This window comes from Mytilus galloprovincialis, chromosome 11, assembly GCF_965363235.1.
Source record: "Mytilus galloprovincialis chromosome 11, xbMytGall1.hap1.1, whole genome shotgun sequence".
Lineage (NCBI taxonomy): Eukaryota > Metazoa > Mollusca > Bivalvia > Mytilida > Mytilidae > Mytilus > Mytilus galloprovincialis.
In genome coordinates, this window is record NC_134848.1 from 19,596,502 (window position 1) to 19,610,980 (window position 14,479).

Below are 14,479 nucleotides of genomic sequence, written 5' to 3' on the forward strand. Positions count from 1 at the left end.
TTTTTTCCTCATTTTTGTTGAGCCTGTGATTAACAGTAAAAGTAGGTGAGACACTGGGTTCTGCAGAACCCTAACAAATTTTTTCTGTAACAAGTTTAATATAGCAATGACTGCATCTATGTGCTCTTGGCACAACTGCCTTTTTATGCCCTTCTTATAATGCCGCACTTAGATTTTTTAGTCTGAGCATTTGTTTGTGACTCAGTTCTTTCGACTTTTCCTCTTAGAGGTTAAAGTTTATGAATAAAGTTTTTGGCCAAGGTAGTTTTTCCTTATGAAGTTGAAGTCTAATCAACTATTTAGTACTTGTGTTTCCTATGATATGATCTTTCTAATTTAAATTCCAAATTAAGAGTTTTGACCCCAATTACATGGTCCACTGAACATAGAAAATGAGTGTGGAGGAGCGTCTGTGTTCTACAGACATATTCTTGTTTTTTATTGTAGCAAAATGTCTTTGTAATATATTGTAAAAAATGTGAAAAGTTGAATGTTGAAAAAGATACTGAGTAGTGTTTTTTTTTAAACAAATTGTGCAATATTTAGATGTTTCTTTTATGCATTAAGTGTTTTCTATTTTGATGTTATATCCAACAAGTATAAGCTTTCAAGAAAAGCTGATCAGACATTGACATTTCTCATCATTTATCAACTAATATCCATATATATATAAATATAAATGTATATATTGGGAATCATATCCAATTTTTAAATTCATCTTTTTCATAGAACTGTAGTTATTTACATAAGGTAGCTTAGTGCTGAAATTAGTCATAGTGGTATACAAATAAAGTTAGAAACAAAACTAAGCATTTCTTTATTCTGCATTGAGATTCTGTGCTCTGGCATTTTCCTATGATATGCATTTCTCTTTTTAACTGGGTGTTAAGAAGAAAAAGACAGTCAAAATATTAGTGTTCATTAATTTTTGCACAATATCAAAAATAAATAAGAAGCCACAGGCTTTATTTTCTTGAAAAACCTCCCAAAGACGAATTGTCCTTTCAAATTCAATATATATATCTGCCCTTGATAAAAAAGGATTTTTTTATTTTTTTAAATTCATTTGACAACACTGAATTTTTGATAATTGATATTTGAATTTTTAGATTTGTCTGTTTCTGAGACATTTCTTCTTTCAAGTCACAATTTGTAAAAATAAACCCTTATAGATCAAAGTACAGTCTTTAACACAGCCATGGTTTACACCAAAACAGCAAGCTATAAATGGTCCCAAAATTGACCTGTGTAAAACCTTTCAAACAGGCAAATCAACGGTCTAATCTATTATAAAAAAAAACAAGAAAAGAAGAACCACATCAGCAAACAATAACCACAGAACATCAGGAGTTGGTTTTACCAAAAAAACTTACGACTAAGATTGATTGTAAGTATACTGAATTGTTCATGATTTACTATCAATCTTAGTCATAAAGTGTTTTTATGAAAGCGATTCCTGGTTCCTGACTTATAACAGGTGCAAACAACAGTTTAAAGTCCCAACCTTCACCCTTACATGAAACAATAGTGTAACATCAGAAAGACGCACCATATAAAATATAAATTGAACTGGCTTAAATCAATCCAAAGACTTATTAGCACAAACATGTGAACAATCAAGTACTTTCATCTCGCTTTCTGGATTTTTGAGCAAATGTACATATTGCATTGTTTATTAATTTGTATAACAAACAAGAGTGCACAAACTGAAATGTCTCGCCTTCTTTACTAATCATTGATATTAAGTTGACAGTCCTAAATATAAAGCTTTATTACAACTGTCACATAAACCTAACATTAACCAAGAAAATTAAATGTTGACCAATGAACCATACAAATGAGGTCAAGGTCAGAAGAACCATGCCAGGCAGATATGTACAGCTAACAATTCTTCCATACAAAAAAATATAGTTTGACCTACTGCTTATAGTTTTAAGAAAACAGGCCAAAACCAAAAAACTTAACACTGAGCAATGAACCATGAAAATGAGGTAAAGGTCACATAAAACCTGAGTGACTGACATATAGATCATAAAATATTTCCATACAACAAATATAGTTCACCTTTTGCATAAAGTATTAGGAAAAACTTTGACCACTGAACCATGCAAATGAGGTCAAGGTCAGATGACACCTGCCAGCAAGACATGTACACCTTACAATCATTCCATACTCCAAATATAGTAGACTTTTTGCATACAGTACAAGAAAAACAGAACAAAACACAAAAACTTAACTATAATCACTGAACCCTGAAAATGAGGTCAAGGTCAGATTGCACCTGCCAGTTGACTTGTACATCTTACGGTCCATCCATACACCGAATATACTAGACCCATTGCTTATAGTATCTGAGATATGTACTTGACCACCAAAATTTAACCTTGTTCACTGATCCATGAAATGAGCTCGATGTCAAGTAAAAACTGTCTGACAGTCATGAGGACCTTGCAAGGTACACACATACCAAATGTAGTTATCCTATTACTAAAATAAGAGAGAATTTAACATTACAAAACATCATTACTTTTTTTTTCAAGTAGTCACTGAACCATGACAATTAGGTTAAGGACATTGTACATGTAACTGACCAAGACTTAACAGGAGGCATCTATATACAAAGTATGAAACATCCAGGTCCTCCACCTTTTAAAATACATTTATTTAGCTTTAAATAAGTTAGCTAACGCTGCAGCCACTGCCAGATCATTATCCCTATGTCGAGCTTTCTGCAACCAAAATCACAGGCTCGACAAAAACCTTGATGCCTGTTAAAAATTATGAGACATGAGGCAAGGTTCAAGATAATAAATTGAATCATGTCTCCAAATATTTGGTAAAGAGCACCACATCTCAATCTTTTATAGTAAAAGTTATTCCAAATCTTTGGTAGTTAGTCTATGATTGATTAATTCTGGCCTTGCGATAACCGAAAACAGCTAATTTTGTCGAAGAAAGGATGGAAATGAATATTCTGCCAAAGAAAGGACGGAAATAAATATTCTGCCCAAGAAAGGTTGGATATGAATATTCTGCCCAAGAAAGGATGGAAATGAATATTCTGCCCAAGAAAGGATGGAAATGAATGTTCAGCACAAGAAAGGACAAACATGAATATTCTGCCCAAGAAAGGATGGATATGAATATTCTGCACAAGAAAGGATGGAAATGAATATTCTGCCTAAGAAAGGATGGAAATGAATATTCTGCCCAAGAAAGGATGGAAATGAATATTCTGCAAAAGAAAGGATGGATATGAGTATTCACCATAAGAAATGATGAACATGAATATTCTGCCCAAGAAAGGATGGAAATGAATATTCTGCAAAAGAAAGGATGGATATGAGTATTCACCATAAGAAATGATGAACATGAATATTCTGCCCAAGAAAGGACGGATATGAATATTTAGCCCAAGAAAGGATGAACATGAATATTCTGCCCAAGAAAGGATGGATATGAATATTAAGCCCAAGAAAGGATGAACATGAATATTCTGCCCAAGAAAGGATGGATATGAATATTCAGCACAAGAAAGGACGCAAATGAATATTCTGCCCAAGAAAGGATGAATATGAATATTCTGCCCAAGAAAGGATGGATATGAATATTTAGCCCAAGAAAGGATGAACATGAATATTCTGCCCAAGAAAGGATGGATATGAATATTCAACAAAAGAGAGGATGGAAATGCATATTCAACAAAAGAGAGGATGGAAATGAATATCCAGCACAAGAAAGGATGGAAATGAATATTCAGAACAAAAAAAGATTGGAAACGAAAATTCTAGGTAACAAAATACAGATCCTTGTATGAGATACCTAATCTTAGAATGAAAATGAATTTCAGTGAAGTACAAGAAGAAATTTTATTAAGAATATTCATCTGGAAAAAAAATCCTCTTGCTCACCAGAATATGAAATCACCTTATAATGATAGTTGTCTCTGACATTCATACCAAAGGCTGCATAAAAAAGACCGAACTTAAAGTACTTGCTGTTACTGAAAGCTTAGGTTATAAGATGTAATGACAATTGAAGATAAGAGTGCAAACGCTGAAATGTCTCACCTTCTTTACTAATCATTGATATTATGTTGAAAGTCCTAAATATAAAACTTTAATACAACTGTCACATTAACTTGACATTAACCAAGAAAAATAAATATTGACCAATGATCATAAAAATGAGGTCAAGGTCATAAGAACCATGCCAGGCAGACATGTACAGCTAACAATTCTTCAATACAACAAATATAGTTGACGTATTGCTTAAAGTTCAAGAAAAACAGACCAAAACAAAATAACCACTGAACAATGAAAATGAGGTCAAGGACATTGTACATATGACTGACCGAAACTTCGAAACATAAGGCATCTCTATACAAAGTATGAAGCATCCAGATATTCCACCTTTTAAAATATAAAGCTTTTAAGAAGTTAGCTTACGCCACAGACGCAGCCAGAACACTATCCATATGTTGAGCTTTCTGCGACAAAAGTTGGAGGCTCGACAAAAAACTAACTTAGTAGGATGCCAAACAAATATAAAAAAATGATGTGATGAGATTGACAAGAAACCAAATGACACATAAATAAACAACGGTCACTGTACGGCCTTCAACAATGAGCAAAGTCTATATCGCATATTCATCTATACAAGGCCCCGAAATGACAATGTAAAACAATTAAAACGAGGAAAACTAAAGGACTAATTTGTGTACAAAAAATTAACGAAAAACAAATATGTAACTGTTGAAACAAATGACAACCACTGAGTAACAGGCTTGGGACAGACACAAACATACAGAATGTTGTGGGGTTAATAAACATGCTAGCAGGATTCAAACCCTCCCCATAACCTAGGACAGTGGTGTAACAGTACAACATAAGAACACACTGTAAAAATCAGTTGAAAAAGGCTTACTAGTAACAGTCAGATGGATACAAATACTACAAATACAGTTGGATGTGGCCGGGTACTTATACATCCCAACAACAAAAATACACAATGTACAGATCTGAAAGTACTCGCAGTTACTAACAGCTATTTCAAAGCCACTAACAACTTATAAAAAAATCATGCATCTAAGACTAAATTATCATTTAGTAAATATCCAACATCCAATGGATTTAGTGTAAAGACGTCATAAACTGTCAGAGAAAAACATAGAAAACTAAAAAATAAGCAACACAAACCCCACCAAAAACTAGGGGTGATCTCAGGTGCTCCGGAAGGGTAAGGCAGATCCTGCTCGACATGTGTCACCCGTCATGTTGCTTATGTGATAACAAATCAGGTAAATAGTCTAATTCGGTAGGTCACATTCATGAAAGTGAAGGGGATTGTAGCTGCGACGTAAGGAACACATTCAATATCATTTGTGAAACGGTTATTCCATAACGGTCAACCAACTCGTGATGGCGTCCGTAATATTTACGAAGGGATGATTTCAACTTTACCATTTGGAACTCTTGGTTTAATAAACCACGAACCCTTTTAGAAATTCGGTAGGTCTCATTCATGAAAGGGAAGGGGGTTGTAGTTACGACGTAAGGAACATATCCGATATCAATCAGGCTACCATAATACTTGTACTGTTACAGCACTGTCCCAGGTTGAGGGGAGGGTAAGGATTCTGCTTACGTGTGAGTTAGCCCCACTACGTTCTGTATGTATGCGCCTGTCCCATGTCAGGAGCCTGTTATTGAGTTTTGCTCACAGATTTCCACTGATATATGCTGCGTTATAGCTGCAAACTCTCCTTTTACTCACATGAGCAAAGTGAACTATTGCTTAGATTACTACTGAGGATCTTGCTTACATTCTCTATGTACATGGCCAACATCTCAAGATTGAATACCCCAATAAATGGCCACCATTGGATGTTGACCATGCAAGAGGGTGGACATAATTAAGAGAATGTCACAGGCTGTACTGTATGTGCCTGTCCTAAGTTAGAAGCCTGTAATTGAGTTTTGCTCTGATATATGCCACTTGTAGCCACAACGCGTCTCCTTTTACTCAACAAGATGGCTGCTAACCTTTTTCAAACACTTAGATCATCATTGGTTTTTGCTTTGTCTTTAATTAAATTGTCTTTTTATTGTTTGAATTTGGTTATTGGACATTTTTTTTATTTTTACTATGGCGTTTTTGTTGAGCCTGCGACATAGGAATAGTGATCGGGCGGCGGGGGGTACGGATGCAGCGTTAGCTAACTTCTTAAAAATATTTTTATTTTAGAAGACTGAAGACCTGGATGCTTCATACTTTATATATAGATGCCTCATGTTATGAAGTTTCCTTCAGTCACATGTCCAATGTCCTTGACCTCATTTTCATGGTTCAGCAACTACTAAAAAAAAGCTAAGCATTTTTGTGATGTTAAATTCTCTCTTATTATAAGTAATAGGATAACTATATTTGGTCTGTGTGTACCTTGCAAGGTCCTCATGTCAGTCAGACAGTTTTCACTTGACCTCAACATCATTTCATGGATCAGTAAACAAGGTTAAAATTTGATGGTCAAGTCCATATCTCAGATACTGTAAGCAATAGGTCTAGTATATTCCGTGTATGGAAGGACTGTAAGTCGTACATGTCTAGCTGGCAGGTGTCGTCTGACCTTGATCTCATTTTCATGGTTCAGTGGTCAAAGTTAAGTTTTTGAGTTTTGATCTTTTTTTCTAATACTATATGTAATAGGTCAACTGTATTTGGTGTATGGAAATATTTTATGATCTTTATGTTAGTCGCACAGGATTTAATTTTGACCTTGTCCTCAAGTTTTTGTGTTTTGGTCTGTTTTTCTTTTAAGCTAAAAAGGTCAACTATATTTGTTGTATGGAAGAATTGTTAGCTGTACATGTCTGCCTGGCATGGTTCATCTAACGTTGACCTCATGTTTATGGTTCATTGGTCAATGTTTAGTTTTCTTGGTTAATGTTTAGTTTATGTGACAGTTGTAATAAAGCTTTATATTTAGGACTATCAACATAATATCAATGATAAGTTAAGAAGGTGAGACATTTCAGCGTGTGAACTCTTGTTCTTCTACTTATGCTTTTTGACTGCCCTTTTTGACATCTTTTACCTACTTTTATACGGTGTATTTCAAACCAGGTTTAATGCTTAGTTGATGGGAAGCAAAGTCACAAAAATTCGTAAGGGTTCCACGGAACCCAGTGTCTCGCCTACTTTTACTGTTAATCGCAGACTCAACAAAAATGAGGAAAAACATCAATAAAAATTTCCCTCTCGATACTGTCTTTTTATTGAAAGAAGCTTCCAAGTTTGGTAAAAAATCCAGGATAGTTTATGAATCTAATAAATGTTTTATAAACTTTAACTGCAGACTGTATGTAATGTTAACTGGAAGAAAAACTAAGTCCATTTATAAGTAAAATACGGAAAAAGTGTTTTTTTTTTTTTTACAAAATTTACTTCTGAATAATATCTTATGATCAGAAACAAGCTTTTGTCTAAGTTTGGTAGAAATCCAGGATAGTTTAACATTATAAAAATTTTAAAAACTTAAACCACAGAATGAATGTTTTGTTTCTGGCACAAAAACTAAGTCCATTTATAAGTAAAATACCGAAAAGTGGAAATTTATTTTTATAAAATTTTCTTCTTGATACTATCTTATGATCATAAACAAGCTTCTGTCCAAGTTTGGTACAAATCAAGGATAGTTTATGAAAGTTATTAAAATTTTAAAAACTTTAACCACAGAGTAATGTTTCCTCACAGAAAAACTAAGTCCATTTATAAGTAAAATACGGAAAAAATGGAATTTTACTTTTAGAAAATTTACTTCTGGATACTTTCTTATGATCATAAACAAGCTTCTGTCCAAGTTTGGTAGAAATTCAGTATAGTTTAAGAAAGTTATTAAAATTTCAAAAACTTTAACCACAGAGTGAATATTTGTGGACGCCGCCGCCGACGACGACGGAATGTAGGATCGCTTAGTCTCGCTTTTTCGACTAAAGTCGAAGGCTCGACAATAATAATAAACTCTGAGGGACATTCAAGATGGAAAGTCCTTAAGCCAATGGCAAAATCAAAAGCTCAAATACATCAAACAAATGGACAACAACTGTCACATTCCTCACTTGGTACAGGCATTTTCTTACGTAGTAATTGTGGATTACACCAGGTTTAACAGCTACTTAACCTTTCACTAGTAGTGGTAGATTTTTGTTTATTGTTTCTATCAATCTTTTAAGCTAAGTATAAACATCTATGCTAACGTAGATGTCATTTGGTATGGTAATTATTTCTGTTTCATTTTGGATATACCACATATAAAAATATTTAATCATTATTTTTTTCTTCTTCCAATAAGTTGCATTGTTTAAATCTTCAAATGTTTATTTAAAAAGTAAATTTGATAATAATTATCAATATCAATAAATGAATGATTAAATCAGAAAACAATATGATATCTCATAAAAAAATCTATCAATCTTATTTTCCCGATAGATATAAGATGAGAGTACACAATGGAATGGACAATAATGTTCCCCAACAAACATGGAAAAATTCAATAGCTGGTACACACTGTTCATAAACAATAATTTCATAAGTGTGTAAATGATATATTACCTCCCTTTGCACTTAATTTCATATGCATTCTAGAATCAAAATCTATAACTAAACAACAAAGTGTATATCTATATTCAAATTACAAGTATTTTTTTTTATCTCTTTTTATATGCTAAAAACAAAATATGAGAAGTTAATCCTGGTCAGATGTTCAATGATTTATTTGAAAAAGTAAGAATCTACTTAATATTTGGGAAATTCATTGTAACAGGTAAAGGTTGAGCTTCTTAAATACATTGATCGTTATTTTGATTTTTGTTTACTTAATGCTTTAGTAGAAAAATACATTCTGAGTCATAAAATGAATAAAATGAACTAGAGGTTCTAAAGATCCTTTGTCTCTTATCTACATCATTATTAAACAGATATCAAAGAACTGCTGAAAATTAATATGCAAAAGGAAATTATATTACAAAGATATTGAAAACAGAGTTCTGTCATACACCATATATTTATATCTTTAACAAACATTTTTACATTAAGCAAATGCTGCATCACAAAACAAAATATCAACCTTCTTTGGCATTTTTACAACCTATGCGTCCTCTATCAAATGTGCATTTATGTTGCAGTCTTCAACAAACTGATTTAAACAACAAATTCATATAAAAGAGAGGACTTTTCTTTTTAATATTTAATTTCAATGGGTGTTAATCCTCATACGAACACAATTTTTGCAGTCATATATTGGTATCCCGTTGTTGTCATCCTTGTTTGAAGACAGTTGGTTTATGGACAATATAGCTTTAGTATCAGTTCAGAAAAATCTATGAAATTTAAATACAAGGTTTATAACCACAAAAGGAAGTTCAGAATGATTTTAGGGGTTCTGGTTCCAACAGTTTAGGAATTAGGGGCCCAAATAAGCATTTTTGTAGTTTCCTGACAATAACTTGTGTTTAGTATGAATCTCAGTGGAGGATCCAGAAACAGTATAGTGTATTGAATATTGATTATAAATTCAAATTATATAACCAATTAAGTTCTTTGACTACAGTTATTCTATGTCAGGGTTGGACCTCTCCAGTTGTATCCAACTGTGTTCAGCGAAGCAGTGGATTGAGGTAAAACTATTTTTTTCGCTGTCATTTGATTTCATTGTTTTATAAAAGTCAGCATGGAAGCTTGTAGAATCAAAGTACTGAAGTACTGAACATCGGATGACCGCAGGTTCTTGTGGATGGTCAAAAGCACATGTCACAGAAACAGATCACATCTCTATACCTGAAACTTGGGTTTATTTACAGAGATATTTTTTTCTGATACAAGTTCGTGCTTGGATGATGAATAAATGACAGGAAATTCAACCTCACCGTAATAACTATTATATTGTAGTGCAAGAAATCAGTATACCTTGGACTATTATACTTGTATAATAATAGTCGTAGAGAATACACTGGTTTGTTGTTATATATATAATTAATATTACGATTGAATGTATGTACCGATTATCAGGTTGTCTGCATGTTGATATCGTAAAATATCAGCTGCGAGACATAATATTAAGCTTTTTGTCGAGTAAGCCGTGATATGGAGTTTTATTAAGAGCTGAGCAGATTGATATAGACAGTTGGACGACCGATTAATATCATTTTCATCTATTTGTATATATGATAATTCTATTCTACTATTATTATAGTGCAGTGCAAGTGCATGGTGGACACTCTTCTGTAAAAAAAAATCAAAGCCTTAAAGGCTGTAAAAGCAATTGCTGCCATGTTAATGTTTTGGGACACTTTTATTTTTCATCTACATATATAAGAATTAAACCTGACAGGACATGGTTGTCTAGTGAAAAGCAAGAAGGTTTTGACTTTATATCAATAAAAAACTTAAGCAGGAAATCATTTTTAATATGTTTTATATTTCACAAGGAGACAACAAGTTTACCAGGCTAAAGTTGGGGGTAATTATGGATTATCCCCTGGTTAAGTGTTTGTAACTGGGCAATAATTACTTTTATTTATTTAATTTTAACAATTTTCATAATTAATTTAAATTAACCATTCAGTTAAAACATTTCACCTTTCGAGACACTAATGTTGAAAAATGGGACAGAAATAAAATAACTTACAAGACATAAACATGTAAAAAATAAATATATATTTCAGCTTACTAAAAATATTTTCATAGTGTTACTTTGACATCATTTCTTAAAACTAAGTCCCACACATAATTGTTCATTTGATATGTGTCATCCTCATGCGGTACGAGAAGTTTTCATGTCGCTAAATAGTCTTCTTGTCGCTTAATTTATTCTTCTTGTCCGTTCTTGACGCTTCTTGTCGCTAAAAGTTCTTCTTGTCGTTATTAGTGAGACCGCTATTTTTAGATTACAGGTGGTCATTTACACTACACGTATAACCTGTGTAGTGATTTTTATTTTACGATAAATTTATGAATGAACGATAATTTTATGAATGAACAAGAGCACCTGACCTCTTTCTGAAACACCAATTAAACATATAAAATCGTAGTTATTAAGATATAATTCAGTCAAATTTTCACCACTAAATCAACAACTGAAATGATTCCATATTTTGTTGAAACATCGTACAACCGGAGAACAGAAATCGCAGGTATGAAAATGCACTTTTTTCACTGGTGTTGGAAACCCAAAACTAATTTGACTAGAATTTATGAATGACGGAAATTTAAGCGATAACAATACATCGGAGTGACCTCAAGGTCATCCTCTGTAAAAATTGGTTCTTGGAATGTATCTGAAATATTACTTTACTGATATCTACAAAACCATATAATTAGGTACACTATGACTATGAATATCAAGGAATCTGAAGTTTTAGACAAAATTTACACATTATGTGACAAAAACAAAATGTCATTAGATATACAGTGATAATATCAACACTTAATAAAATGCTTCATTGAGGGCAATCTGATAAGACTGCAGAGGTCAACCCTGACCAGTTGGAGCAAATGACACAATATTCAAACTTGATACTGTCTGAATTTGGATTGTGATCAAATTTTTAACATAATATAGGTTTCTGACACAAAATTAATGTGGAATATTATTGCACAATAGATCTTATAAATCTATTGTGCAATACTGTGATAGAAATTTATTCTTGAAAATTTTCCAAAATTCAAAATTTTTCAAAAAAATATGATTCCCTAAAAAAAATTGGAAAAAAAAACCTCCAACCCCACCAACTTTTTAAAACCCCCATTCGAGCAATAACCCCAAAACTCAATCCCAACCTTTCATTTGAAGTGTGAAACATTGTAGTACAATATCAGAGTGATCCATCCACTAACACACAAGTTATTGTCTAGAAACTAGAAAAAAATAATCTTTTTTGCCGCTTTTTGTCCCTTAATCCCTAAACTGTTGGCCCCATAACCCCGAAATGAATCCCAACCTTCTACTTGTGGTAATAATCATTGTGATACAATTTCAGAGCAATCAAAATACTAATTCACAAGTTATTATCCTGAAACTAGAAACATGTTTGTTTTGGGCCCCTAATTCCTCAGCGGTTGGGATGATGACATCCTCCCCAAAATCAATCCCAACCTTCCTTTTGTGGTATTGAACCTTCATATATATAAAGTTTCATAGAGATCCATTATACATTTCGCAGGAATAAAAAATAATATATATAAGTTGTATTTTGATCACAAAACAACAAATAAACTCAAAATTGAAACCAGATGCTCCGCAGGGTGCAGCTTTATACGACCGCAGAGGTTGAACCCTGAATGGTTGGGGCAAGTATGGACACAACTTTCAAGCTGGATTCAGCTCTAAATTTGGACTGTGATTAAATAGTTGACACAGCATAGGTTTCTGACACAGAATGAATGTAGTCTAATGAACTTAAAATGTTTGTTTTGCCTTTGAGCAATTCACAATGCTGTTGAATATTAATTCTCTCAAAAAAATTTAAGAAATAGCAATAACTACTCATTTAAATACATCATAAAATATTAAAATGTAAAAAAAAGTGCTTGTTATCACTGAATGGTAAAGATTGTTTTAATTTATCAGTTGGTAGTAAAAGTGAATATACATTGTATATTGTATAAAACAATGATTTAAGTTGATTCAACTACTATTCTGGACAAAGAAAGATAACTCCAATCAATTGAAAATTTCTTGCTATTGCACAATATTGTGCAATTAGATATTTCTTGCTATTGCGCAATACTGTGCAATTGAAAATATTTGCTATTGCACAATACTGTGCAATTGAAGATTTCTTGCTATTGCTCAATACTGTGTAATTGAAAATTTCTTGCTATTGCACAATACTGTGCAATTGAAGATTTCTTGCTATTGCTGAATACTCTGCAATTGAAAATTTCTTGCTATTACACAATACTTAATATAATAATTTTGGATCCTGATTTGGACCAACTTGAAAACTGGGCCCATAATCAAAAATCTAAGTACATGTTTAGATTCAGCATATGAAAGAAGCCCAAGAATTCAATTTTTGTTAAAATCAAGCTAAGTTTAATTTTGGACCCTTTGGACCTTTATGTTGACCAATTTGAAAACGAGACCAAAAATTAAGAATCTACATACACAGTTAGAATCGGCATATCAAAGAACCCCAATTATTCAATTTTTGATGAAATCAAACAAAGTTTAATTTTGGACCCCGATATGGACCAACTTGAAAACTGGGCCAATAATCAAAAATCTAAGTACATTTTTAGATTCAGCATATCAAAGAACCCCTAGGATTCAATTTTTGTCAAAATCAAACAAAGTTTAATTTTGGACCCTTTGGACCTTAATGTAGACCAATTTGAAAACTGGACCAACAATTTTATGGTCATAAACCTTGTGTTTAAATTTCATAGATTTCTATTTACTTATACTAAAGTTATGGTGCAAAAACCAAGAAAAATGCTTATTTGGGCCCCTTTTTGGCCCCTAATTCCTAAACTGTTCGGACCTCAACTCCCAAAATCAATCCCAACCTTCCTTTTGTGGTCATAAACCTTGTGTTTAAATTTCTATTTAACTTACTAAAGTTATTGTGCGAAAACCAAGACTAATGCTTATTTGGGCCCTTTTTTGGCCCCTAATTCCTAAACTGTTGGAACCAAAACTCCCAAAATCAATCCCAACCTTCCTTTTGTGGTCATAAACCTTGTGTTAAAATTTCATAGATTTCTATTCACTTTTACTAAAGTTAGAGTGCGAAAACTAAAAGTATTCGGACGACGACGACGACGCCAACGTGATAGCAATATACGACGAAAAATTAAAATTTTTGCGGCCGTATAAAAATCAAGAGGAAACCTTTGTAAGGGCAGATAACTCTTTAAATCAGAAAAACTACGGTTTTAAAGCAATTAACATATTTAATACCAATTTTCCTGCATCTGATACACAATGAATGTCTCTTAAGTGATGTTTGAGGCCAATTTTTTTTTAATTCAAATCAATACAAAGGTAAAAGAGCTGATCAAACCAAATTAAGACAAAAGTACAGCCAAAGTTAGACGAGAATCAGAGCTATAATTTATATTCCTCATTTGAAAATAACTTCAAAAAATTTTGAAACAGAAATTTTCATTTTCACATTCTAGGTATCTGTTATTTAAACTTTAAAAAAAAAAATTAATTCTGTGGATACGTTTATTTTCATGGGTACCAATTTTCATCGCATGATGAAACCAATAGTATGTGATAGATTTTTTTTCATGATTTTGCCAATGTCTGCATTCTAGCTTACAGAAAATATGTAATTTGTTTGACATATTTAAATTCGTAGTTCCCCCGTCTCTACAAATTTCCAGGAAAATTGGTGTCCCATGAATGATAATAAATCCACAGTAATCTGATTAATTTGGTGCTTAAAATATATGCAGGAAATTGTATGTC